This window comes from Corvus hawaiiensis, chromosome 4, assembly GCF_020740725.1.
Source record: "Corvus hawaiiensis isolate bCorHaw1 chromosome 4, bCorHaw1.pri.cur, whole genome shotgun sequence".
NCBI classification, from domain to species: Eukaryota; Metazoa; Chordata; class Aves; order Passeriformes; family Corvidae; genus Corvus; species Corvus hawaiiensis.
Window position 1 is genome coordinate 36,197,027 of NC_063216.1, and position 6,000 is coordinate 36,203,026.

The following is a 6,000-nucleotide window of genomic DNA, read 5'->3' on the forward strand; positions in this document are numbered from 1 at the left end:
CCTTTTTTTATTATTATTTCTGTCACAAGAACAGAATATTGCCACTCAGACACCTTCTACCATATCAAGAGTTTTCACTTGCCTTGACAGGATTGTTCACCTGACAGAGGCATCTACCTGCAATGAGCAACGTCTCTGTTTACCTAGAAATTTGGTAGAAACTTGCCACCCTCCAAGTGTATTCATCCAGCAATGCTCAGGGATCTAAGAGTGTGTCCCTGACCTCTTCAAAAGAGCACTATTTGTATTAAGTAAGAAGAAAAGCACTTGTGAATCTATTTTGGGACAGCCTGATTATAAGTGGAAGGAGGAAAGGTGGGTAAATCCCTTAACTGGACTGTAAAACACGGGTTTGAACCTCCAGTTACCTGAGGGGAGGGAACAGAAATAGTGTATTCTTGGAATTGCAGGATCCACCTGGCCCTGGATTTCATATTAATAGTTTTCCTTCTTGTTTTGGCCCTGAAAAAATATTCTTTCTCAGAATGGCCTTGAGCATTGCACATGTACCTTGAGCATAGAGGTTGTGCTGGATGTGCAGCTGCTCATCTATAAGGTTAACATGTGCTATGGACTCAGGGGACCACAGTACTTCAGAAAAGAATGACAGCTAAGCCCAGATTTCCTCTATAATATATTCAAAAAGTGAAGCCTTAAACCTGCATGACATATTCTTATCCTGACAAGTCTACGACGGAGGATCAAGAAAGAGGAACCACAGACCCTGTCCATCTGGGTCCATGCCTACAAAGGTCCCTGTACAGGGATGCATGGGCCTCAGACAGGATGAATGGGCCCAGCTGCAATGTAGGCATGTGTATGTGACAGAACAACTTGAGAAAAAACACCAAGGCATTCTTATTACTAGGCTTTTAGGAATCAACATTGTCCCAAAAGTCTACTTGACTGTGATGCATGCAACTATAACAATTTATCTATATGAAGGGAAGAGTTGGAAATGAAAAAAATAGCCAAGTGACCACATCTTCTGGTGTGGGGAGAGATAAGATAGAATTGGGTTGTGAGCTGTGGGATGTGCTGCAGAGGCACATGGCAGCACAAAGGAGCACATGGCAGCACACAGAGGCTTGTCTCCACCGGGCCCTGGGGAGAGGAGGTGTCACACAGCAGACAGACCCCTACGGAGAGGAGCCTGCCGGGAGCTGACAGACAGTGAACAGCGAGTGATCACCCCATAGAAGGACACTGAGGAAGTGTGTTGCTGATGAGACAATATGGGTTAGGTCACGTAGTGAAGATCGCCACATAAGGAAATGCTGTGCCTTGGAAAAGTGTATAAAACCAGCTCATTCCTTTGAATAAACAGTTGAGGTTCCCTGTCCATCTGGGTCCGTGCCTCAATCGCTACATTCTGGGATCAACCTGAAAGTGCATTTGTGATGCATTTCACATTGGCTGTAAGCACTCCTTGTTTATCATCTCGACTCAATAGTGACATAACAATAAGCAGAGACTCAAATTTATCCATTGTTTGGCAAAGAAGGTCTGAGAAAAGATCAAGAGCAACAAATATGAGGCAAGGAGGAAGATGACAGGGAGTTTAAAAATCCCATTTGATTAATACTTATCGTAAAGGGTTTATTTATGCACTGAAAAACATGTTAAGAAAACACAGTACCTGATGAATGTGAACTACTCATCATGACCTCTGCCCTTTAATGTGATGCTTGAATGAAGGCTGTAAACTCATGCAAAGCCTTATTAAAGAGCTGTTAAAGAGATGCTGGAGAGATAGAGCTACTAGGATTAGTGGATTATAAATGTAGCTATGCTCCATACTGACCTTAAACTACAGTCATGTATTTAACACTGGCATTCCTTATGGAAGTGGAAAAATGGTGCTATCTGTGACCCCATTCATAGTTTACCAGATACTGGTTTCTTAGAAATACTTTCTCTACATATGATGAACTCATTCTTAAGGGGAAAATGTTGGTAAGGTTTTGTGGCAATCAAGAGACACTACTTACTGCAAAAGTCCTTAGCTAAAGGGCATAACTGCATTCAATTTAAATGCCTGATTTTGAAATATTTTCGAATTCCACTTACCTTCTAGAAGAACAGTTTCAACAATCAGACATTATGCCTACCCCTGTACTTATTTACATTTCAAATTATAGCAAATTTCAATTCAAAACACTGGAGTTTCTCTGTAATTATTCATGTCTCCAACAACAGAAGCTATGCAGGGAAACACAAAAGATGTCTAAAGTCTCCACAACTTTTTTCTCAATCATGGCCACAGTCTTAATCCTGAGGACAAAAAATGTAAAACGTGAATAGGAAAATAAAGAGAAAACAATGCAACTTATATTGCATAGTGGAGATACTAGACCTCTATAAACACAGTTAGGAGTGGGTTTGATTTGTTCCTTAGTGAACACTACTTCTTATGTTCCTTAAGGAAAAGCAAATCCCCTCTTGTAGCTAGAGTAGCAAAGAACTTCCTGAAGATAGTGGTTATTTTTAACAGTAGTTAATTCCTTGTGACTCTGTTCAAATTTTCTACAAATTCTTAACTGAGAGGCTTTGTTAAGCTAGGAAAAAAAAGTCAATGCACATTACCAGCAAATCTTCTTGAAGATTATTTTCAAATGGCTATTTGAACTTGTCACATATTTATAATTAAAGAGCACATAACCCAATTTTCTTTTCTTTTAACAGGTAATCTTTGTTTCTTTATATTAAAGACACTGTGAAAGAGCTTTTGCTTCTCCCTTCTAAAGGCTTTCATTCTCTGCTATTGTTAAACCATAACAATATCAGTAATGTCATGCCAGAAAGATTGATTAACAACCTTTTTTAGTGAAATTCACATCTCTGCTGACTAAAGCCAAAAGAGAGAGAATAAGGGATGTCAATAGAAATGTTCATACATCCTTTTTTTCCCCAAGTATGTATATGTACATGGGTGCTAAAAGGAAGTAATCAAGAAAAGTTGTTTTCAACAATGCAAAGGAAAATCACACGTCTGTCTGTCGTAAAGAAACTGATTATTTTTGAAAATTCTGGAAAAAGAGGTATGCAGAAACAAAATATGAATTTTTCATTATAGAAAAGCCAAGCACTTCTCATTGGCCACCACCTTCCCTATTTCTGTTTTCTTAATTTGTAAAAAGAGAATTAGTCCCCTTTTTCCCCACATAATTTTTTGGATTTCTACTATGTACTGTAAAGAAAGCAAAAAATCTGACTCTTTCCTTTCAGGCCATGTGTAGACTGCCTTTAAAAATGTTTATTAGATTAAAGTTATTACAATCTGGTATTACAGTATTTTATCACAGTGGTCTACTTTCTTAAAAATTCTAAATAAGATGCAACTGATCTTTTCCACTTATCCTTTCTTTCAGACATCTGCTGTGGATGCTGTTTTACTGGTACCTGTGAAATGATAACCTGATTGTCACAACCATAGGCTACATTGCATTTCTCAGGGGTTAGGAGCAGAAACGCACAACTTGAGATTTATTATTCCATGTGGATTTGGACAGAAGACGAATCTTTCCTGGGACACAAACATAGTCATAAAGGGAACCATCTGGAGTCAGCACACCTCGTTTACCTCACCTGCTCTGAAAGGCTGGCATTGATTAGAGAATGTTAGAATTGGTTTGCAATATATATTAAAACAAATCAGTAGGACCAGATGACATTCTTCTAACGAGTCCAAAGAAGCCCAGATATAAAATTTCTGAATTACATGTCTTACAATTACTTTCTCACTCTTATGCCATCTACTGTAAAAGGGAACAATGATAACATGATTTAAAAAAAAAAAAAAAAGAAGAAGACTTCAAATAAATAGGATCACAAACTGAGGAATATGACTTTCAGTCCAGGTCTATTAGTAGACATTTTATTAATAATCAAGCAAATAAACATAATATAATTGAGGAGATTAAACCTCTGAAGAGCAAATTTATGCCCCCCAGATTTGAAAGGTGTGAGCTCTTCCAAGGAGTCTGTAATCATGTGGAAAGAAGGTTTCCCAAATAACAGTCTTGGATTTTCAAGAGCTGTTACAATGTTTTTCAAAGAAACTAAGCTCTCCTGTGGAAAAGTAGTAAGTTGTCTTGTGGATCAGTACTGGGTGGAAAAGCAAGTAAAAAATTACAGCAATAAAGGCTCATTTTCCAAAAAGAAAAAGAGAGGATTTTTAGGGGAGTCCCATATGGAACTGTCTCAGGGATCAAGCATATTCTTAAGTAGTCCACAAAAGAGACTGAAATATTACACAAAAAAAATGCAAATAGTACAAAAATAGCCTCAGTGATCAAAATTAAAATTGACCATAGTGTTCTGAAAAAAAACCCCAAACATTTTGTAATATTGAGTAGCAGATTAATAAAATGGAAAATAAAATGCATTGTCCGTGATTTGCATAATTCATATGGTAAAAACACCCTCAACTAAACATACAAATAGAATTTCTACCACTGAAGAAGGAGATCTGTAAGTCACAGCTTTTAAATTTTCATAGCAGTGCGTAATCAAAAGGAAAATTGAATGCCAGGAATCTGTAGAAAGATACTAGAAAATGAAACAGAAAACTGTTATATAGATGTACAAATTCCTGATGCAAACACCTTTTAACTATCATGCCTTGTTCTGGTCATTCAACCTCAAAAAAGATACAGTAGAATAAGATAAGAAATGATACAAAAGGCAACAGGAAGGGTCAAAGAAATTGGAGAGGCTTCTTTCTACTCAAGCAGAGCCTAAGCTTACTAAAATTTAGCCTAAAAACCCCGAAAGAACCATATAACAGAAACCTGGCAAAGAAGGTAAACATTGAAAAATTTGTCATTTTGTCATTGTTTCTCGTAATACCAGAACTGGAGTGAACTAAATGAAATCATGAGTCATCAAGTTAAAAGCAAAGAGTGGAAGTTTTTTTTATTTCAAAATAAAAATGTGTATAAGAAAGATTGATGGATGGCGAATAAATGCAGTGATGAATAGGCAGGCTCTGCAAAACTCGTGGCACAGTTTGTATTGTGAGGAAAGTATCACAATGAATTTTCCTGCCTTATCTTCTTTTCTAAAATAGCCACTTTGTTCATTTTTACTGAGAAGGGACAATGGGCTAATTTCTCTATGCCAGCTCTTCTGAAGCTGTCAGTGCCCTCAGGTCATACACAAGAATAGGAAAAATCTCCTCAGCCTGTTATAAGCACGGTGAAAGAAAGCTGGTTGTGTTTTCCCTTGGAACCCATGCTACATTCAAGGTCCATCCAAACCTATAAGTTCTCCCCAAGAGGATTTAATGGGAGTAAAATCACCGTATTAGGAGTCAAGAGCATTTGGCAGTGTGCTCAGTGTCACAGTCTCACCTTATGAGTACTGAATTACAGAATAGGTATACAAATATTAACAGGACCACCTTGGAGAAAGCTGTCGGCCTTTCAAAGGGTAGTGCCAAAAGCTAACTTAAGATCAAGTCTGGTTTTATTGGCAATTTCTTTAACTTCAGAAATTCATTTAGAATGTAACACTATATATAGTTCTGTCTAATCTTATTTTTTAAGTAACTATGTTGAATTCAAGTATTTGTTGAAAGGAAAGACTCTTCTCTGCTATTGTAAGGAAGTTGTCATTGTCAAGGGATAGGGGTCAGCTCTAGCCATTAATCCACATTCCAAAATGATCGTTATCAAGGAATAGGAGCTCTGAAGACAGAATTAGGACAGAATTAGGTCTGTAAAAAAATTTGCTAGGAATTTTGCAGATTTGTCTTGCAACACATCATAAATATAAAAGGCATGAGGTGGTATCCTTGAAGATTTGGAGGATTTTACCTTACCTCATCTGATAGGTTTTATACCATTGTCAAAAAATCACACAGGGAATCAAGAAAATCACTGTTCAACAAGACCAAGATACAAGAGAAGGCAGTGATTCAGGAATGATAACTATAGATATTTAATGGTAACAGTAAAAAATGCCATCTCTTCATACAGCATCTGAGTACTGACCTAA

The 6,000-nt window shown here is 37.2% G+C and overlaps 1 long non-coding RNA gene across 1 annotated transcript in view; it reads left to right on the forward strand.

The window, feature by feature from the left end:
• LOC125324318 overlaps positions 1–4,388 on the forward strand; it is a 73,146-nt gene extending 68,758 nt beyond the window's left edge. The window contains exon 3 of the long non-coding RNA XR_007202926.1: positions 3,372–4,388. This is a non-coding gene — a long non-coding RNA (uncharacterized LOC125324318). The remainder of the gene's footprint in view (positions 1–3,371) is intronic.
• Positions 4,389–6,000: the final 1,612 nt, after the last annotated feature.